Source organism: Panthera leo, chromosome A2, assembly GCF_018350215.1.
Source record: "Panthera leo isolate Ple1 chromosome A2, P.leo_Ple1_pat1.1, whole genome shotgun sequence".
NCBI classification, from domain to species: Eukaryota; Metazoa; Chordata; class Mammalia; order Carnivora; family Felidae; genus Panthera; species Panthera leo.
In genome coordinates this window covers 99,688,952-99,712,158 of record NC_056680.1, presented here as the reverse complement: position 1 = coordinate 99,712,158, position 23,207 = coordinate 99,688,952, and the positions used below count along the sequence as shown (strand labels likewise).

General features: G+C 41.2%; 1 protein-coding gene across 2 annotated transcripts in view; it reads left to right on the top strand.

Annotated features, from left to right (window-relative positions):
• Positions 1 to 266: 266 nt before the first annotated feature.
• The window catches only part of ASNS (asparagine synthetase (glutamine-hydrolyzing)), an 89,430-nt gene continuing 66,489 nt past the window's right edge, over positions 267 to 23,207 (top strand). For both annotated transcript variants that reach the window (XM_042918362.1, XM_042918352.1), the window contains exons 1-2: positions 267 to 398; positions 2,207 to 2,506. The gene's annotated coding sequence lies outside the window, so the exon portion shown is untranslated. The remainder of the gene's footprint in view (positions 399 to 2,206; positions 2,507 to 23,207) is intronic.

The following is a 23,207-nucleotide window of genomic DNA, read 5'->3' as shown; positions in this document are numbered from 1 at the left end:
TCAACAGAAGTCACCACTAAAAGAATAAGATGTAAAGGAAAATATTTCCTTTCTCTCTCTCTCTCTCTCTCATTATATATATATATATATATATATATATATATATATATATATATGTAAAACAAAGAACTTGTGCCTTGAATATGATACATATTATAACTTAATAAGTCAGAGAATCCAACTCAATTAAAAAATACTTGACACATCTCAATAGAAAATATACAAAATGACCAATAAACATACATTCAACTTCATTTGTGTTTCAGGATATGCAAATTAAAAAAATCACTGAAATGGTTGAAATAGAAAGAACAGAATACCAACAGATGGTGAAGATATGGAGCAATGGGGATTCTCAGACACTGCTGATGTGATTGTTAATTTGTATAACCGCTTTGGTAAGCTACTTGAGAGTATCTACAAATATCTATATCTATATCTATATCTATATCTATATCTATATCTATATCTATATCTATATCTATATCTATATCTATATCTATATCCCCAAAAAGATGAATACAAGATGTTCTTAGCAGTACATTTGCTGTGGCCCCTAAAAACCACGTTTCTTTATAAGATGCTCTACAGGTGATTTTGAGGACCAGTCAGGAGTGAGAACCATGACAATGTCAGATGCACTTCCGATAGAACTTAAATTTAAAATTTCTTTTTGTGTAGTGATTTAATTTCTCTTTGTGTACTCATTTCCTAATATGATAGGAAAATCATAAGCCATTACCTTTCTCCTTTTAAAGAAATAAGGTTAAATGATGAAAATGGCTAAAACTTATTTATTTATAAAATACTTATTTTTTTAATTTGTTGAAATACTAAATATTTTAAAGAATTTTTTTCTTACGTGGTACAATCTTAAGAGGTCTTTGGCACTGATGGTAGGATCTAATTTGGAAAGAGATCAAAGTCAAGAAAAAGTAATGATAATCCTTTAGTAATAAGTTTGTACTGTAATATAATATAACTTGGTCCTCAGCTGAATCCTGAAATTAAAAAAAAAAAAAAAAAAAGGAGACTGGAAACTATTTCCCTTCCCAGGGAAGCCACCTATTCCTCAAGCAACATCACCAGGGCAACCATCTTTTAAGTCAGTCTCTCACTACAGAGGCCCCAAATGGGAGCCAGGTTCTCTTCCGGATGTTAATTGTCCCAACCCTCCTGATAGCCCTGGAGGTGTTTTTCTCTCTGCTATTTGACAGGTGAAGGAGTTGTGGTATTAACATTTAATGGAGAAGTGGGTTGTGATTAGGGGGGAAAAGTCTCATAATGCTGTTTAGGGAGGTGATAAAATTTAAGAAACACTGCTGTAGCTACATATTAGAGAGAGGAGGGTACTATAATTAGGTTTTAGCCTGTCACTGAAAATCCATTTTCCAGTGGGACATGACAGGGCTGAATTTTGCATAATTTTACCTGGAAGAAAGCCTTACTGTACCTTGGGAAGAAATACAGCGTTTGCCATTCAAATAATCTGGGCCTGCTTATAGTGAGCACCATCATTATGTCATTCTTTTGTCCACAAGTCTGTCCTGAAGATCCTGTTGGGCATTCCTGAGCTAGCTAGCTGCAGAGTTATTAGTGGGTCTAGGAGGTTAGGAAACTGGAGGACTGGTAGAGGGTGAAAAATATGATTGCAAATGCTTATGAGCAAGGCAGTTTAGCACTGATTTACCCTGCTAGGGTCTGGTTATGCAGAGTGTGGTCCTCAAACAGCAGCATTAGCACCACCTGGGAGCTTGTTAGAACTACGGCATCTCTGGCCTCATCTCTGGCCCCACTTCAGCCCTACGGAGTCAGGAAGTGAAGTTCACAAGACTCCCAGGTGATTTGTATGCACATTAGATTTTTGAGAAGCACAACTTTAGGCTAGTGGTTCTCAGCACTGGCAACAATTAGAATCACCTGGAGAGACTGACAACTTTAAGACCCTCAGGCCTGACTCAGGACTATATAGATTAGGAGCCTGCTCAGGTAGGCTCTTGTGGGTGGGTGTTTTATGCTGAGTGACCTGATTTATGGTCTGAATAGATCACTCTGCTGCTCTGAGGGGTATCCTGTGAATGTGTGTATGGAAGTGGGACCAGACCAGGAATGGAAGCAGGGAGACCTTCCATATATGCTCTGTCAAGCCGGGAAAAAACTGGATCAGTGTTGTTTTTTTTTTTTTTTTTTTTACTTATACCTCTAGGCTTCCCTTCAAGGTAGGAAAAAGATCCCAATTTCACTTCCCATATTATGGCCCACATCCTCACCTGGACTCTGTGCTGCACAGGAGCATTGCAAGTAATCTACATTTTAAGAAGGTCACTTGGCAGCAGCATATCAAGAGTGGATTCCCCAGGAACAAGGGAGGAAGTAAAGAAGCTGCTAACGTGGCTTTCCAGGAGAGACATGATGGTGGCTTCATCTAGGGCGGGTAGCAGAAGAGACCAGAAGAGTTGTATTTTGACTGATCTTTGGACCACAGTTGCTGATGGAATTGGATTTGGTAAGTCAAAAGAGGATTCCTTGGCATTTTTAATTTAAACCAGGCTTTAAAAAACCTATTAATATGGTTAATTATATCCTTTAAAAATTTTTTTAATGTTTATTTATTTTTGAGAGAGAGAAAGAGACAGAGCACCAGGAGACACAGAATCTGAAGCAGGCTCCAGGCTCTGAGCTGTCGGAACCCAACACAGGGCTCAAACTCACAAACCACAAGATCATGACCTGAGCCAAAGTTGGATGCTTAACCAACTGAGCCACCCACGCACCCCTATCCTTTCTATTTTTAATCCAGATTTCCCTCTCTCACACACACACAATTATATAATGCTTTGGATAATTAAACTTTCAGAGCCCTAGGAGTATCTGAACACTGTTGTCACATCACTCTTCGATCTGTGTTGTGACTCTCAGATTTACTATATGTGCCAAATCCAAGCTTAGTGTTCAGTGTTGGCCCACTTTGTGCTTGTTGAAACTCAGGCGTTGCAGTTCTCTTGGAAAAAGCAGGGTTTCTCAGCCTTAGCACTCTTGATACTTTGGGCTCCGTAATTAATTCTCTGTTGTGGGGACTATCCTATACATTGCAGGATGTTTTGTAGCATCCCTGGCCTCTACTCATTCAATTCCTGTAGCACCTTCCCAGTTGTGACCACCCAAAATGTCTCCAGATGTTAACAGCTATGATCCAGAGGGTTAGATTGTCCCAGGTCAAAAACAGCTCAACCAGAGGTGGGAGGAGGACTTGCAGTGTAAGTTTTTGGTTAGTTAGTAGGATTGTTCCTCAAGGGGACTCTGCCTTCCTTTCATTCAAGGTGCTTTGGGTCTTTGAACTGATTTACATCTGGCAGTTGGTGGAGAGTCCACAATTCTTTATTGCTAAGTAAGGTATGACTTCTTTTCACCACACTGCTTCTACACATCAACAAGACACTAGTAGGGGGACATTTATTTCTGTTCTAGGAATATCATGATCAACTATTGGATGTCCTATGGGTCAGACTTTGGTGATGACTTTTGGTTTTGCTGTCTGTTATGGTAACATCTTCCTCATCTTTTGTTATTAAACAAACAAACAAACAAACAAACCCCTGCCACCCCAGGATCTCATCATTCCCATTGAAATCAGGGACCCCAGTTTGATGGCAGCATTACTTCCTTTCATTTCTAACATTTAGACAACAGCCACCACAGAGTTCTTGATTGATGCTAGGCTTCTTTCCCTAATGTGTTTCTTAAAGCCTTAGTGAAAGGTGTATCCTCTGGGCTATTCTGAGGAACATAGAGGGTATTACATAATAAATCTCCTTAAGCATATCATTTTCTCTAATCCTTAGGATCCTTTCATCAGTATACCAAGACGGTTATGAAACTTCAAATCCATTTAGGACAGAGTGTCTCTAACTCCAGGTTTTAGTAACCAACCAACCAAGCTTTCCAAGACATTCACAGCCCCTAGAGCCAACACATTTATTCCAGAAACTCAGCCTAGTGCACCAAAAAACAACTGATTTCAGGAGGTCCAACATTATATTTCTTCTCTGATCCAGTACAACTTAGGATCCATTCTCATGCACAGTACTGAGGTTCTGTCAATATTAATTGACAAAATCTTGCACATGTGTGTGTGTGTGTGTGTGTGTGTATTGAACTTCTTATGAGTTATGCTTTATAGCTTCCCTCCTGGGACCTTCTGGGACTTGAACAGGTATAGAGGAAATGAGAGGCATGAGGGTAGTTCTTGAGGAAGAACAGTGGTTTCCTGCAAGGTAATTCCTTTAGGAGAAGATGTTATAGCTTCTTCAGACTAGGGAAGACCAATCTCTTCAGAGGTGGAAGGGCTGCTTCTATTGGCAAAGGAGGATCAGTAGAATTTAGGGGTTCAAGGTCCTCAGCTTTATTGGATTCTGCTCATATGTTCCTATCCTCAATTTTAAGTCCTATTCCTACTCAGTCTATGTCCTGACCTTAACATGAGAAACCCTGCAAAGTTCAGAATTCAATTTGCATTGTAATTCAGCTCCCCACAGAATTGAATTTCATGTTTGCTTTTCAGAAATCTTGACTCTAGAACAGGATATCTCTATCTTTGAGGACAATGCTATATCCTTAAGCTCATCAATTTCTTTCCTCGTGTTCTTCAGTGCACTTAGTAGCAGCCACTCAATCCCAAACTACTTTTTTATTCTTGCTGAAATCTTTGGTAACAACTAGTTCACTCAAATCCTTCCCTTTTATTGACACTTGATTACAGGTGTCTACAGGTGATACTTCAAGTACTCTTTTGCATGTCATAAACTACCAGTGTCTCCTCTACTATTGCCTCTCTAATTATATCAGAAAATCAATTCCAGATAGCCCCAAACTAATTTAGAGTGCCATCCTTAAGGTTCTGTTCCCCTGGAACCATAACTGATACAGCATCAATTCCGTATCAGTCAGAGTTCAATAAGAGTGATATGAAATACATGATCTTTCTGGCTTTAGATCTTCCACAATTGTGGGAGGTGATGAAGAAGTCTATAGAAAGCTGCGTCCGGTATGCCTAGTGGTAGGCCTGAGGTCCATGCAGTCAGTAGGTCCAGGAATTGGGAAGAAAAGCTGAGTGTGAATCAGGGGAGAGTGGTGATGAACTGGAACCACTTGTGCCTCCAGCTGGATCATGTACAGGACCTCCCTCCCCTCCCTCACCTCCTCCAGCACCTGACCCAGGACTTGGAGAAGCTGAAGGAGAAGATACAGAGGGAGCTGGAGAGGCCAAGGGCACAGCTGCTGCCCCCCCTCCTACAAGGTGAGCCAACACATCTGTAACAATACAAGTGAACTGCCACAGGGAACCCTGCACTGACCACTAGACCTTAATGGCTGCTGCTTTGTTTTGGAAGTTGAAATTTCATGCAAGCTTTTCTTACATCCCACTATAACCCACCACTACACAGGAAGGGAATTCTGGGAAATAAAGTTCCAATTTAGCTTAATTAACACAGTAGAAAGCTACCATAGATGGTGTCGGATTTGAGCTTGAATCTGGGACTAGAGCTGACAGCAGTTGTTGATAGATTAGATTTGGTAGATTAGGGATGCAGAATTACCTGTTCATTTTTGTTGGAGTACTTTTTCTTATTGATTATTTTTTTAAGGTTTATTCATTTTTCAAAGAAAGAAAGAACGTGAGCAGGGGAGGGGCAGAGGAAGAGGGAGACAGAATCTGAAACAGGCTCCAGGCTCTGAGCTGTCAGCACAAAGCCCGATGCGGGGCCAAACTCACCAACTGTAAGATCATGACCTGAGCTGAAGTCGGACTTTTTTTTTTTTTTCAATATATGAAATTTATTGTCAAATTGGTTTCCATACAACATCCAGTGCTCATCCCAAAAGGTGCCCTCCTCAATACCCATCACCCACCCTCCCCTCCCTCCCACCCACCATCAACCCTCAGTTTGTTCTCAGTTTTTAAGAATATCTTATGCTTTGGCTCTCTCCCACTCTAACCTCTTTTTTTTTTCCTACCCCTCCCCCAGGGGTTTCTGTTAAGTTTCTCAGGATCCACATAAGAGTGAAACCATATGGTATCTGTCTTTCTCTGTATGGCTTATTTCACTTAGCATCACACTCTCCAGTTCCATCCACGTTGCTACAAAGGGCCATATTTCATTCTTTCTCATTGCCACGTAGTACTCCATTGTGTATATAAACCACAATTTCTTTATTCACTCATCAGTTGATGGACATTTAGGTTATTTCCATAATTTGGCTATTGTTGAGAGTGCTGCTATAAACATTGGGGTACAAGTGCCCCTATGCATCAGCACTCCTGTATCCCTTGGGTAAATCCCTAGCAGTGCTATTGCTGGGTCATAGGGTGGGTGTATCTTTAATTTTTTGAGGAACCTCCACACTGTTTTCCAGAGTGGCTGCACCAATTTGCATTCCCACCAACAGTGCAAGAGGGTTCCCATTTCTCCATATCCTCTCCAGCATCTATAGTCTCCTGATTTGTTCATTTTGGCCACTCTGACTGGCGTGAGGTGATATCTGAGTGTGGTTTTGATGTGTATTTCCCTGATGAGGAGCGACGTTGAGCATCTTTTCATGTGCCTGTTGGCCATCTGGATGTCTTTAGAGAAGTGTCTATTCATGTTTTCTGCCCATTTCTTCACTGGGTTATTTGTTTTTCGGGTGTGGAGTTTGGTGAGCTCTTTATAGATTTTGGATACTAGCCCTTTGTCTGATATGTCATTTGCAAATATCTTTTCCCATTCTATCGGTTGCCTTTTAGTTTTGTTGGTTGTTTCCTTTGCTGTGCAGAAGCTTTTTATCCTCATAAGGTCCCAGTAGTTCATTTTTGCTTTTAATTCCCTTGCCTTTGGGGATGTGTCGAGTAAGAGATTGCTACGGCTGAGGTCAGTGAGGTCTTTTCCTGCTTTCTCCTCTAGGGTTTTGATGGTTTCCTGTCTCACATTCAGGTCCTTTATCCATTTTGAGTTTATTTTTGTGAATGGTGTAAGAAAGTGGTCTAGTTTCAATCTTCTGCATGTTGCTGTCCAGTTCTCCCAGCACCATTTGTTAAAGAGACTGTCTTTTTTCCATTGGATGTTCTTTCCTGCTTTGTCAAAGATTAGTTGGCCATACGTTTGTGGGTCTAGTTCTGGGGTTTCTTTTCTATTCCATTGGTCTATGTGTCTGTTTTTGTGCCAATACCATGCTGTCTTGATGATGACAGCTTTGTAGTAGAGGCTAAAGTCTGGATTGTGATGCCTCCTGCTTTGGGCTTCTTCAAAATTACTTTGGCTATTCGGGGCCTTTTGTGGTTCCATATGAATTTTAGGATTCCTTGTTCTAGTTTCGAGAAGAATCTGGTGCAATTTTGATTAGGATTGCATTGAATGTGTAGATAGCTTTGGGTAGTATTGACTTTTTGACAATAATTATTCTTCCAATCCATGAGCACGGAATGTTTTTCCATTTCTTTATATCTTCTTCAATTTCCTTCATAAGCTTTCTATACTTTTCAGCATACAGATCTTTTACATCTTTGGTTAGATTTATCCCTAGGTATTTTATGCTTCTTGGTGCAATTGTGAATGGGATCAGTTTCTTTATCTGTCTTTCTGTTGCTTCATTATTAGTGTATAAGACTGCAACTGATTTCTGTACATTGATTTTGTATCCTGCAACTTTGCTGAATTCATGTACCAGTTCTAGCAGACTTTTGGTGGAGTCTATCGGATTTTCCATGTATAATATCATGTCATCTGCAAAAAGTGAAAGCTTAACTTCATCTTTGCCAATTTTGATGCCTTTGATTTCCTTTTGTTGTCTGATTGCTGATGCTAGAACTTCCAACTCTATGTTAAACAACAGCGGTGAGAGTGGACATCCCTGTCGTGTTCCTGATCTCAGGGAAAAAGCTCTCAGTTTTTCCCCGTTGAGGATGATGTTAGCTGTGGGCTTTTCATAAATGGCTTTTATGATCTTTAAGTATGTTCCTTCTATCCCGACTTTCTCAAGGGTTTTTATTAAGAAAGGGTGCTGAATTTTGTCAAAGGCCTTTTCTGCATCAATTGACAGGATCATATGGTTCTTTTCTTTTATTAATGTGATGGATCACGTTGATTGATTTGTGAATGTTGAACCAGCCCTGCATCCCAGGAATGAATCCCACCTGATCATGGTGTATAATTCTTTTTATATGCTGTTGAATTCGATTTGCTAGTATCTTATTGAGAATTTTGCATCCATATTCATCAGGGATATTGGCCTGTAGTTCTCTTTTTTTCCTGGGTCTCTGTCTGGTTTAGGAATCAAAGTAATACTGGCTTCATAGAGTGAGTTTGGAAGTTTTCCTTCCCTTTCTATTTTTTGGAATAGCTTGAGAAGGATAGGTATTATCTCTGCTTTAAACGTCTGGTAGAACTCCCCTGGGAAGCCATCTGGTCCTGGACTCTTATTTGTTGGGAGATTTTTGATAACTGATTCAATTTCTTCGCTGGTTATGGGTCTGTTCAAGCTTTCTATTTCCTCCTGATTAAGTTTTGGAAGCGTGTGGCTGTTTAGGAATTTGTCCATTTCTTCCAGGTTGTCCAGTTTGTTGGCATATAATTTTTCATAGTATTCCCTGATAATTGCTTGTATCTCTGAGGGATTGGTTGTAATAATTCCATTTTCATTCATGACTTTATCTATTTGGGTCATCTCCCTTTTCTTTTTGAGCCTGGCTAGAGATTTATCAATTTTGTTTATTTTTTCAAAAAACCAACTCTTGGTTTCATTGATCTGCTCTACAGTTTTTTAGATTCTATATTGTTTATGTCTGCTCTGATCTTTATTATTTCTCTTCTTCTGCTGGGTTTAGGCTGTCTTCGCTATTCTGCTTTTATTTCCTTTAGGTGTGCTGTTAGATTTTGTATTTGGGATTTTTCTTGTTTCTTGAGATAGGCCTGGATTGCAATGTATTTTCCTCTCAGGACTGCCTTCGCTGCATCCCAAAGCATTTGGATTATTGTATTTTCATTTTCGTTTGTTTCCATATATTTTTAAATGTTTTCTCTAATTGCCTGGTTGACTCACTCATTCTTTAGTAGGGTCTTCTTTAACCTCCATGCTTTTGGAGGTTTTCCAGACTTTTTCCTGTGGTTGATTTCAAGTTTTATAGCATTGTGGTCTGAAAGTATGCATGATATGATCTCAATTCTTGTATACTTCTGAAGGGCTGTTTTGTGACCCAGTATGTGATCTATCTTGGAGAATGTTCCATGTGCACTCGAGAAGAAAGTATATTCTGTTGCTTTGGGATGCAGAGTTCTAAATATATCTGTCAAGTCCATCTGATCCAATGTATCATTCAGGGACCTTGTTTCTTTATTGACCGTGAGTCTAGATGATCTATCCATTTCTATACGTGGAGTGTTAAAGTCCCCTGCAATGACCACATTCTTATCAATAAGGTTGCTTATGTTTGTGAGTAATTGTTTTATATATTTGGGGGCTCCTGTATTTGGCACAAAGACATTTGTAATTATTAGTTCTTCCTGATGGATAGACCCTGTAATTATTATATAATGCCCTTCTTCATCTCTTATTACAGCCTTTAATTTAAAGTCTAGTTTATCTGATATAAGTATGGCTACTCCAGCTTTCTTTTGACTTCCAGTGGCATGATAAATAGTTCTCCATCCCCTCACTCTCAATCTGAAGGTTTCCTCAGTTCTAAAATGAGTCTCTTGTAGACAGCAAATAGATGGGTCTTGTTTTTTTATACATTCTGATACCCTATGTTTTTTGGTTGGCGCATTTAGTCCATTTACATTCAGTGTTATTATAGAAAGATATGGGTTTAGCGTCATTGTGATATCTGTATGTTTTATGCTTGTAGCGATGTCTCTGGTACTCTGTCTCACAGGATCCCCCTTAGGATCTCTTGTAGGGCTGGTTTAGTGGTGACAAATTCCTTCAGTTTTTGTTTGTTTGGGAAGACCTTTATCTCTCCTTCTATTCTAAATGACAGACTTGCTGGATAAAGGATTCTTGGCTGCATATTTTTCCGTTCATCACATTGAAGATCTCCTGCCAAACCTTTCTGGCTTGCCAAGTTTCAGAAGAGAGATCAGTCACGAGTCTTATAGGTCTCCCTTTATATGTTAGGGCACGTGTATCCCTCGCTGCTTTCAGAATTTTCTCTTTATCCTTGTATTTTGCCAGTTTCACTATGATATGTCGTGCAGAAGATCGATTCAAGTGACGTCTGAAGGGAGTTCTCTGTGCCTCTTGGATTTCAATGCCTTTTTCCTTCCCCAGTTCAGGGAAGTTCTCAGCTATTATTTCTTCAAGTACACCTTCAGCACCTTTCCCTCTCTCTTCCTCCTCTGGAATACCAATTATGGGTATATTATTTCTCTTTAGTGCATCACTTAGTTCTCTAATTTTCCTCTCATACTCCTGGATTTTTTTATCTCTCTTTTTCTCAGCTTCCCCTTTTTCCATAATTTTATCTTCTAGTTCACCTATTCTCTCCTCTGCCTCTTCAATCCGAGCCATGGTCGTTTCCATTTTATTTTGCAGCTTGTTTATAGCATTTTTTAGCTCCTCCTGACTATTCGTTAGTCCCTTGATCTCTGTAGCAAGAGATTCTCTGCTGTCCTCTATACTGTTTTCAAGCCCAGCGATTAATTTTATGACTATTATTCTAAATTCACTTTCTGTTATATTGTTTAAATCCTTTTTGATCAGTTCGTTAGCTGTTATTATTTCCTGGAGATTCTTTTGAGGGGAATTCTTCTGTTTGGTCATTTTGGATAGTCCCTGGAGTGGTGTGGACCTGCACTTCCCCTGCACTTCCCCTGTGCTGTCTTGAATAACTTGCGATGGTGGGTGGGGCTGCAGTCAGACCTGATGTCTGTCCCCAGCCCACCGCTGGGGCCACAGTCAGACTGGTGTGTACCTTCTCTTCCCCTGTCCTAGGTGCAGGATTCACTGTGGGGTGGTGTGGCCTGTCTGGGCTACTTGCACACTGCCAGGCTTGTGGTGCTGGGGATCTGGCATATTAGCTGGGGTGGATCACCAAGGTGCACAGGGGCGGGAGGGGCAGGCTCAGCTCGCTTTTCCTTCCGAGATGTGCTTTGGGAGGCCCCTGCTGCACCAGAGGGAGTCAGACCTGCCGGAGGGATGGATCCGCAGAAGCACAGCATTGGGTGTTTGCGCGGTGCAAGCAAGTTCCCTGGCAGGAAGTGGTTCCCTTTGGGATTTTGGCTGGGGGATGGGCGAGGGAGATGGCGCTGGCAAGCACCTTTGTTCCCGCCAAGCTGTGCTCTGTCGTCCAGGGCTCAATAACTCTCCCTCCCATTGTCCTCCAGCCTTCAGCTCTCCGAGAAGAGCTGTTTGCTTATAACCTTCCAGATGTCAAGTCCCGCTTGCTGTCGGAACACACTCCATCTGGCCCTCCGCTTTTGCCAGCTAGACTCAGAGACTCTGATTGGCCGGTAGGCTGCCCCTCCACCCCGGCTCCCTTCCACCAGTCCGTGTAGCGTGCATGGCCTCTCTGCCCTTCCTACCCTCTTCCGTGGGCCTCTCATCTGGCTTGGCTCCGGAGACTCCGTTCTGCTAGTCTTCTGGTGGTTTTCTGGGTTAGTTAGGCAGGTGTAGGTGGAATCTAAGTGACCAGCAGGACGCGGTGAGCCCAGCGTCCTCCTACACTGCCATCTTCCTCTTTTTTTCTGAAGTCGGACTCTTAACTGACTGAGCCACCCAGGTGCCCCTGGAATACTTTTTTTTTTTTTTTTAAACTCAAAAGTTTCTGTTCCTTTTTTGGAGTAAAACAGGCTCTTTGCTCTTTACAAGCTTATTTCTGAGTTATAAGGAATGATCTACCTTCCTGTCCTGTTTTTGTAATTCCTGTTTTCCAACATTCAATCTTGGCTGCCACAGACAGAAAACACGAGGACATGTTTTCTTGCATCTGTAGTGGAAACTTTAACAGATAGTATCTGCTACAAGTAGGTTACATATGTGCATTAATGTTTTTAGCAATGTCAGTAATGTTGGTTACGCTTTTTTAAAATTTTTAGAGACAGCAAGAGCAAGAGAGAGTGAGAGGCCACTTGAGTGCAAGCAGGGGAGGGGGGCAGAGAGAGAGAGAGAATCCCAACCAGGCTCCACACTGAGTGTGGAGCCCCATGTGGTGCTCAGTCCCACCACCCTGGGATCACGTCCTGAGCTAAAATCAAGAGTCGGGTGGGCAACCAACTTAACCACCCCAGCGCCCCAGTTATGCTCTCCTTTTTAATCTGGATTGTGTTCTCTGTCTTAGACCTATGTATTTACTTTGATAAATAACTTTTCATAGTCCTAGAGTGCCTGAATACGGCCTCAGTAGGTGGCCATTATCCTCACATCATACTTCAGGACTCTTGCTCCCTTATCAAGTCAAGATTAATGTGTAGTTCTCACTTTCAGAAATCAGACCCGCCTCTTGCTTGTTGAAGCTCTTTTTTCCAGTGACTGCCAGATCATCCTCTTTTTCTGATTCATTTCTTTCCTTCTCAGCTCTTGTTGCCTGCCTTTCCTTCAGTTGTTTCTCTAGCATTTCATCCTCAAGGCCCTGCCTTTTATTTTCCTCTTTTGCTCTTCAAGAAGAATATGTTCCACTATCTCAGGGGATGGTACCAATACTCTGGTGGCTTGTAATCTGCATAAAAGCACTTGCTATTTTTTGAATAACTACCGTATGCCATTCATTTTATTAATATAAACCTTTAATTTAAAAAAAAACGGTAATCTTTTGTAAGTAACCCTTGAAGCAGGTATTAAGGATCTCCATTTTCAAATGGGGAAACTGAGACTTGGTAAAGTTTAGGAATTTTGATTGAGTCCGTTAGTATGTGAGTTGGAACCAAAGCCTGTCTAACTTGTAAGCTACTGTCATAACAACTAAGGTTTACTGCCACCTAAAGATCCAGCTCCAATCTCCTCATTGTCAGACTTATATATCCCATGGCATGCTGAGAGATACCACCTGAATTTCAAACTTAATATCTATAAATCCATGTCAGTATTACTAGTCTCACACATCATTCCACAACTCCAGCCTCATCCAAAGTATACATACCTCCTCAGGCATTCCCGTTCTTTTCAAGGTAACAGTCTCGGAAAGTTTCTGAAGCTGGAAGCCTCTTTGGGCACTCAATCTCCCGTACTGCTTCATCTGATTGCTCCCCATGTCCTCCAGGACTGGGGTCAGAGGTATCTCTGTGTCACTGGGTTCCTGATACTCTCTCCTACCTCCTTCCTGGACTCCTGCCACTGTTCTTTCCATTTCACAGTTGGCTTTTTACACTGCTGCCAAAATTATCTTCAGGAAAAAAAAAAAATCAATCCAGTCCTGTCAGTTTGGTTTAAAACCTCTTTTGATACCCTTTTGCCTCCAGAATAAATTTTAGTCTCCTTGGTATGCCCCTCAAGGCCCTTGACAATTGGTCTAGCCTGTCTTGCAGTCAGCTATTTTTCAGACATATACAAGTGATTATTTTTCATATGGATAGAGACGCCATAGAGGTGCAGAATATACAAGCATTTCAAAACTTGAATTCATTTTGATTTTTTTATCACATACTTTCTCAATCAATGGGTACTAAAAAGCACAACTAGTATCATGTGGAGTTGTAATTTTATGTTTGGTAGGGAAAGGATTCTTCTAATGTAAATACTGGGAACCAACTAGATGATATTTTCATGAAATATTTCTTCCAGGTTTTAGAATTTAATTATTTCAAGTAACTTTCTTAGCCAAAGCTATTAGTGGGCTATGGACTCTTAAGTTCAAGGGTATAGCTGATAAATTTGTTTTTTAAAAAAATTTTTTAATGTTTTTATTTATTTCTGAGACAGACAGAACATGAACGGGGGAGGGGCAGAGAAAGAGAGAGAGACACAGAATCTGAAGCAGGCCACAGGCTCTGAGCTGTCAGCACAGAGCCCAACGTGGGGCTCAAACTCACAAACTGCGAGATCATGACCTGAGCCGAAGTCGGACGCTCGACTGACTGAGCCACCCAGGCACCCCTGATGAATTTTTTTTTTTTTAATTTTTTTTTTTAACGTTTATTTATTTTTGAGACAGAGAGAGATAGAGCATGAACAGGGGAGGGGCAGAGAGAGAGGGAGACACAGAATCGGAAGGAGGCTCCAGGCTCTGAGCCATCAGCCCAGAGCCCGATGCGGGGCTCGAACTCACGGACCGTGAGATCGTGACCTGAGCTGAAGTCGGACGCTTAACCGACTGAGCCACCCAGGCGCCCCCCTGATGAATTTTTTAATGTATATTTGTGGAGAGGAATAGAGGAGGTTTGCATGATAGGATGATGGAACGATATTAGCCCAGAGATCCATAAAAAGCAGGGAATTACTTTATTTTTTCTTAATTCAAATAAAATACTTTTAAAATGCCCCTCACTCTTTTAATAGACTACAATCAGGGAATAAAGGCAGAGGAAGGAAAAATACATCATTTAATACTGTAATGTCATGCTATGAAACTCTGACTTTGTGTCCTGTGGTAAAAGAGGGAATATAGCTATTTTCATTCTCAAGAAGCCACTAGTTTTTCAGCAGCATCCTCTAGCACGCTGTCTTGTGTGGCCAGTCTCCCACTGGAGAAGCAGTGTGTGTGAAGGTTAGAGAGGGGTGGGCTGTGGATTCAAACATTTGGATTCAGATCCTAGGCATACTGTCTGACCTTCCACAAATCAAAGCTCTGAGACTCCATTTTTTTTTTCCCTTCAAAGGGGAATAAAATAAAAACTTTGAAGTTGTAGTGAGGTTTATATGAAGTCAAGTTGGTCTGCAGGAAATTTATCCAGGTTCATTTACCTTTGTACTGCATTATGCCTCCCAATACCTTCTTTATGTTTGGTGCTTCAGTCTCTGACTAGAACTGTCCTTAGAGCTGATTTAGTCCATTTGGTTTATAGATATGGAAACACAAAGAGGTCTTAGCAGGTTATCTGCAGTTACATCAAAAAGGAGTTGTAAGTCCAAGACCCTACTCTGTGCTTTTTCCCTTTTTAGCATCGATTTCATTCTTAGCGATGAAGAAGTCAGACACCGGACAAATAACACTGATAGAAAATTATCTTGAATGGAGCAAACATTCAAGAGCCTACTCAATGCCAGTGCTGCATTGGGAGCTGACAGGGTAAAGCAATCCCCTTACCTGAGGTGCTCAGAGCCTGGTAGAAACATAGATGTAACCCAAGATCTGTAGGGCAGGATAAGCAGAAATAATTGTAAGTGAAATGTCAAGTGCTGTGGACCCGGAGGAAAGAGGGATGAATTTTGTGTGGAACAACATAGCATTGGCATCTAATGTCCGTGGCAGTGTTGGGGGGTGGGAGAGGGCAGCCTACCAGCTCACCATTCATTAATTCAACACCAATCTGCGATAAATCTGTGTCAGTCAACTACTGTGTTATGATGCTAGATTTGAGAATAGGAGGAGAAATAACCTACCAAATAATGTGCAGAGTGGGGACAGGAATAAGACACAGAGGAAAACAAAAACAATGCTAGGCGATAATTTTCTCTAAAAGAGATATGAACCAAACAGAAGCAGCATTATTTTCAGTGCAGGAAACTAGGCAACCCCTCCCTGAATAGCTGGGATGGGGCTCGGTTTTGTCTGTGGGAATATCTCTGTTCAGTCACATTGCTTTGCTGATAGCAAGGCTCATAGGTACAGCTTTACTCCTTGCCCTCTCCGGGCTTCTCTGGCCTTTGTTCCACTCTACACACATCTGCCTCCTATCTCGTCCCCCCCACCACCCTCCCTGTCTCGGGGCTTCTGATCTGAGGTAGCATCTGCCAAGCAGCAGTAGAGTCTCCACCCTTTGAAGCCCCACTGGCTCCCCACAGGAAGGAGGAGACTGGGGACTTCAGTCTACACTCATATATATGGACAAACAGAACATGGAGGAAGGGAGCAGAAAGATGGCTGAAACAGCCAATGGCTGCCCACAGCCCTGTTGGCACAGGTCTGCTTCTGTTTTTGCATCATATCTTCTGTACAATTTGACTTATCATATCTTCTGACTTATTTGTAATCAGAGTAGGCCAGGGGTGCTCAACCTTGGTGAGCAGAGTCTTGAAGGGGGCTTTCAAAAGATGTGATCATCCAGGCCACAAACAGACCCATAGCAGTAGAACTCTTTTGGTTGGAGAGCAAGTCTGAGCATGTTTTGTAAAGCTGGACAGGTGTTTCTTATGATGTGTAGTTAGAGCTGAGAATCACAGGAATTAATTCAATTTTGTAGTTTTCCTTGAAAACTTATTTTTGGGAGCTACCATTATGGAAGGCTGACAAGGCAACTCCTTTCACACGTAGAAAAGTAAAGCTTAGGGGTTCCTGGGTGGCTCAGTTGGTTAAGCATCTGGCTCTTGGTTTCGGCTCAGGTGATGATCTCACGGTTTGTGAGTTTGAGCCCTGCTAATGGTGAGGAGCTGCTTGGGATTCTGTCTATCTGTCTCTCTCTCTCAAAATAAATAAACTTAAAAAATTAAAAGAAAAAAGTTAAGCTTAAAGATTGTAAATGATGAAGAAAATTGAAATTTCAAAATATAAGAAAATTTTAACAGTTTTTGATCTTACCCTTGAGTTCATGGGAAACTTATGGGAGTAGTTGGGAGTTTTCTGCTCAGATTCTCCTCATGTCTGGAGGTATGGCTAGGGTATCCTGGTCCAGGTGTTAGATCTTTTCTTTCTTTCTTTCTGTAAATAATTGTGGTGATGTCTGGATGTCAAATATTAACTTTCACTCAAAAATGATAATTGCCAACATTTAAAAACACCCACTATGTGCCAAATGTACTGTTAGATCTCACTCGTGCTCTGATTGCATCTACACCCCACAACAGTCATGCAGGGTTGTTACATGGTTTTCACTTGACAGGTAAAGGTGCTGAGACTTAATGTCACCCAGCTTGTAAGTAATAATGCCAGGATTTAAAAATGAATATCTCTGATTCTAAAGTCCAGATTCTCAATATGACAGTTTGTGAGAACATGGAACTGAGTGGTGAGCACTGGCCAAACATAGGGTAAAATCTAGGATGCTTGAGTATATAGGCCAAAGATAAGGCTGGCATTGAGGAGGCTAGAACAGTGGGACAGGAGGTGGACAGGATGATTGTCAGGACAAGATAGAGTTGTACTTGGCCATTTACCTGCTCCCATTTAAGACCCTCCTCCCTTTGGTAGAGATGATAGAATCTTGACCTGCGCTCCAATGAGTACACTCAGGTAGAGAAAGTTGACCCTCATAGTATAGCATTCCACTGAAATGCCAGTGGTCTACCACTTGGCATGGACTTTCTAACTTTCCTTGGCCCCATCAGATTTCTCAAAAGTCCTCTTGTTGCTTCTAAGCTTGCTAAGTGATTACCTTTCCTTCATTAGATTTTTATGCAGCACCTCTATATGCCAGGAAGTATGCTAAGCATTGGATTGTGACAGTGTTTCCAGAAGGAATGGAAACCTGAGAGATGGTATAGGGGAAAGTGTAGTTTGGGGGTACATGGTGTTACGTGTGAAAGAAGGTGATGATTGGCTCTAGGCTTGGGGACTGGATAGGTAGCCAAGTCACGTAACTGGCTACCTGTCTAAAAAGAGTGTGCAGAACACCTGGCTGTATTTGGGCACTGGATGGACAGATAATTAGGGAGATATACTTGTCAGCTGAAAGTGGAAGGTTAGGAAGCTGGTTAGGTCAAATTCAATTAGTTGAATATCCCTTAGGAAGTGATTAAAATGAAGGCCATATCACATTTTCCAGGAACCCTTGAGACTGGGAATGGTGAATTACACCTGTTATCAGTCAGGGTTCTCCAGAGAAATAGAATAGGAGTGTGTGTGTGTGTGTGTGTGTGTGTGTGTGTGTGTGTGTGTGTGTGTGTGTAAAGAGATTTAGTCTAAAGAATTAGCTTGTGGATTATATGGAGCTGACAAGTATGAAATCTGTAGGGCCAGTTAGCATGCTGGAAACCTAGGTAGGATCTCTATGCTACATTTCTTGACATGGAATTCTGCTCCAGGAAAAGTCAGTTTTCCCTTTTAAGGTCTTCAGTTAATTGAATGAGGCCAGCTCACATTGTCACATGTAATCTTCTTAAGTCAGCTGATGGTAGAAATTAATCACATCTACAAAATTCTTTCAGAGCAACATCTAGATCAGTGTTTGACCAAACAGCTAGATATTGTGGCCTAGGCAAGTTGATACATAAAATATAACCATCACAACACCTTTAAGCTTGGAGGTAAGGGTCAAGGGGTACTGTTGAGATGGGACTGATTATAGATGTGGTGTCACCAAATATCCCAGTAAGCTGGATTTGGAGCCATACATAAATGGCAGTGGTCTTTTCAGGGTGGTGGGGAGTACTAGTGGCCTGCTCTTGCTTGCCAGCTGTTTATAACTTTCCCTAGGCTCTTGCCATCTCCAGACTGCCCAGGAAAATCATTCTTCTGCCTAAGCAGGGCCATGTTGCTGCCAAGTCACCAGACTGAAAGATTTCCCGGGCTGGGCAATATCCTAGCTAGGATTTCTGCTAAGCCTGTTTGAATGCTGGGAATATAGCAAATGGTGAAATTAAACTACCTAAAGATGATGGCACTCAAATGACCTAAACCAGGGCTGAACATTAGTACCATCTGGGCATAATTAAACATATCTTGGCCCTACTGCCTGAGATTCTGATTTAATTGTCCTAGGCTGGGATAATATAATTTTTAAAAAGTTCCCCAGTTGGGATGCCTGGGTGACTCAGTTGGTTAAGAGTCCAACTCTTGGTTTCCTCTCAGGTCATGATCTCATGGTTTGTGGGTTTAAGCCCTGCATTGGGCTTTGTGCTGACAGCGAGGAACCTGCATGGAATTCATTCTCTCTCTCTCTCTCTCTCTCTCTCTCTCTCTCTCTCTCTCTCTCTCTCTCCCTCTCTGTCCCTTTCCCAGACTTATGTTCTCTCTCTCAAAAAAAAATAAACTTAAAAAAAAAAGTTCCCCAGTTGAATCCAATGTACAACCAGTCTTGAGAATCACTGGTTATCTTTGATTACTCAGGTTCTCTTTGAAAAAGACCCCAGGCCAATCATCTTTCATTTATTTATTAAAGCTATGTTCCAAAGAGAAACAAGTAAGAATGGGGAAGCAGGACAGGAGAGGGAAAGAGGCTAGGCCAAAGGGGCCATTTCAGGGCAAGGCCCAGGCTTAGCCTGGTCCCACAGGAAGTTCTGAATTGTAAATTATGCCTCCAGAGTTCGGCCTTGAAGAAAAGGAGCAGAGCTCCTCTATTCCTATTTCAGTCTGTCATTAAGCCTCATAGGGAGAAATGTCAACTCCCAGCTACTTCTTATACTCTGTACAGGCAAGGTAGCTCTGGTGCCTGAGGGTAGCCTCTGAAGGTCTCAGGTGAGAGCAGTTAGCAGCAAAGTGCTCAGAAGCTGGGAGATTAAAGCACAGAGCTGCTAGAAGAGATTGAAGGGGGGGGGGGGGGAGAGATGTGACATACACTAAATAAGTGGTTATTATTGCTCTTTCTGAATCTGCTTCAATTGCTAGTGGTCTGCATGAAGCCATCAGGGGAGCTTGTTATATAAGGTTTCTGCTTCAAGGATTTAAAGGCAGCTTTGATAGCTAATAATACTTAGCAAATGTCAAGAACTGTGGAAGGTCTGAGATTTTTCCCCACTATTTGGAAACTAACAAGTTAGCCTGACAGTTTCATGGATGCTGGCAGAAGAAATGAGATGCCTGGGTCAGAGACAAAGAATTGAATTACAATATTAGCAATAGCCAGACTACTGGCTTTCTTGTAATGGTTCCCACAGGACAATATGAAGAGGGCTGGGTGACAGCTGCATATGCAATGAGTTGGTGGCATTACAGAGAGGAACCCTGAGCTTAGAGAACCTGCATCTTTTATAGTTGGCAGTAAGCAAAACCTCCCTTTGCTTTGGAGGGAGACACTGTATTTATTTCCCAAGACTATTCACTATACAAAAATTGTCAAAAAGGTTGCTGAGTACAAAGGCAGTATGTGCCTCTGTTTGCAAGATAAGCAAAACATGAGAAACCTATGGAGAATTGTTTCCCAACAGTAAGTGTAGGAGCAGGGGGATCTTTGGTATTTGCTTTTTCATTTCTGATTCTCATTGTCAAGTAGATTTGGGGAAAAAACAAAACAAAGCAAAACAAAACCCTTCCCTCATGCACATTTGTGAGTTTTTGTTTTTGTTTTTTACCTCTGTTGATGTTGATGGTTTTCAGCAACGCTCATAAGCTTCCCCCACCCCCCATTTGCTTTTATGGTTATTCTAAATATTTCTAACTACTTCATGATGTAATGAGAGGCAACCTATATGATCTTTTTTGGTTTCCATATCTGAAGAGTAATGAAGTGATCTAAATAAGCTTAAAGGGTCTTTCCAGACACTGAGTTTGAAGCTTTAAACATATGAGGTATTCAGGGGCATAGTGATTTTAATAATAGTAATAGAGAAAGAAAAAAATACATTAATACCTGCAAGAGCAACTTAATTGCTCTTAAAGTCCTCACAGTGTCATACAATGTATCTGTTACTCATATAATAGATAAAGAAATTGAGACTCAGAGTGATTTGTTCAAGTTCACAGAGATCCAAGAGTGTTCCAAGGATTTAACACCGAATACATTTGAATCCAGGGTTTGCTTCCTCCAGTGACCACAGATTGTATAATGGGATACTGTCTGATACAAGGTGGTGTTCTGGTGATGCTGCCTGAAAAACTAGTGGCTTCAGTAGAGTGGAAGACCTTTTTTTATGAGAGGATATTATGGAAGACTAAATTGTTATAAATTAGGCTATCATTGATAGGACTTTCCTCTACTTCCCTTATTGAAGCCTACCAAAGAAGCCAGAGTTGTTTTAATTGAATTGTGAAAAAGGAAGAACATCCTGCCCTATTTATATAAGCCCTGGGCTAATCTCTTTCACACCACCCACTGCCACCTACACTATGTACATACGTGCACACACTAATCCAAAACTAAGCTTATTTTTCAGCCCACTGACACACCACTGTTCTCAAAGTCTTTATCATTGGAATGACCCTGCCTTAAAAAGTTACTTAGCATGAATAAGTGCTGAAAGTTGGAAGAGTATTTTAGAAATATAAATCCAGTCGGCTTCCAACTTTAAAAGTATGAGAATCCCTTTTTAACATCAGAAAATTGCAACTCCCCATGATAATAGCTTTACTTTTTTGTATTCCATTGATTAAAAAATACATAAATAAAACCAGTATGAGTTTCAGTAAAGCTTTAAAATGAGTTTATATTTTTTTCATCTCGATAACACCTATATCCATCTGAAAAGGAATCACTCATGTGTGTGAAAAATAACTAACTTAAAGGGATTTGGACCAATTGTTAAGGGCCTTAGGAGACCTACAAGAAGACTGAAATTTATTCTGTAGGCAAAATAGAGTCAAAGAATTTTCAAAGCAAAGTGGCAGAATTCAGTTGATTGTTGTTCTGAAAGATCATTTTGGCAGTAGAGACACCAGTAGTAGAAGGTCAGCTAAAAGGCAGAAGATGATGTCAAGAGCCACAGTGATGCAAAGATAACTCTGGCCCTAGCACTGGAGGCTGGGTAACCAGTTGGATGTGGGTCATGCCAGAGAGGACATGGTCAAGAGTGTTTTTTTTATTAAAACTTTTTTAAAAAATGTTTGTTCATTTTTGAGACAGAGAGACACAGCGTGAGTGGGGAGGGGTAAAGAGAGAGGGAGATAGAGGATTAGAAGCAGGCTCCAGGCTCTGAGCTGTCATCACAGACCCTGACATGGGGCTCGAACCCAAGAACTGTGAGATCATGACCTGAGCCAGAGTCGGACATTTAACCAACTGAGCCAACCAGGTGCCCCAAGAGTATTTCTAAACTTGAAACCTGTGTTGGAAGATGAGACCATGAAAGGAATAAGGAATATCAGAGAAAGAGGCTTTTTATTTATTTATGAGGGAGGGGTTGGAAAAGGGCGAGATACAGATAATTGAGTTGGATTTTGTATATACTCTTTCTATGTGTGTATATATATATAAATATATATAGTATTGAAATATATATAAGTGTATATACATACCTACATACACACACATGCATAAAGATTGACTACAACCCAATGACGTGCATTAGGCAGCTGTACATATGGACCTAAACTGAGGCAATATGAGCTAGAGCTTCAGATAACAGGAAACTATCCCCCTGATGGCATAAGTAGAGACCTAAGAAAAGCTTGGTTATATTCTCAATGCAAAGGTGTGTTCCTAACCCCTCTTGGGAAGAGAGCAAACTTTCTTCTAGTCAATACCCATCGTGGCCCTTGTTGAAAGATTGGACATTTCTGGGGACTCCATATGTACAACTCCCCACAGGTTATGAGCATGAAAGGGCTGCAGGAGGGGTGATTTTAGTTGGAAAGTCAACCTGGATTCTCTTGGAAGAAGAGACTAACAAGGAGAAGTGAAATGGGGAAGAAAACTGATGAAAGGTAATATTAAGTGTGCCACCTTAATATTAGTGTGAGACAAGGGCTTAATCCCACAAGGACCTTCTTGGAAATGATGGAAAATACATGCTCAAGGGATTAGATAGTATGTATATGCCAACTTCCAAGAGTTATAGTTGAGAATTACTAGGGGTTCCTCTGCACTTTATACCTGCCAGAAGCTTAGGCAGGAAGGCCTATTGTGTTTTTGAAATAAAAGTTCTCAGTCACCAAGAGGCAGCTACCAGCAGTTGAAGTAATGGAGAGCCCACCAAAAGGTCTGAAGAACATGAGAGGGCACTGACGGTGTCCGCTACTCACTGTCCTCAGGGAAGAGATTACACAGGCAGCAGAAAGGTACCCCTAGACTTTAAGAGTTTAAATATTAAAATCAATAGGAAACATAGAAACAATGCAGTCTTAATTGGACAGGATGGGAAAGTGTTACTGTAGCCCAACTTACTGGGCTAATGAGTTTAGGAGAAGTTGGAGTAGTCATCAGAGAAACACCTGTCTGGAGAAGATGCATTGCTCTGGACCCAGGATGCTGTTATTAGCAAAATCACTTACCCAATAGTCCTTGCCATAGCTATTTAAATCTGCCATTGTCCTACAAAATGGGCAAGGCTGTGAT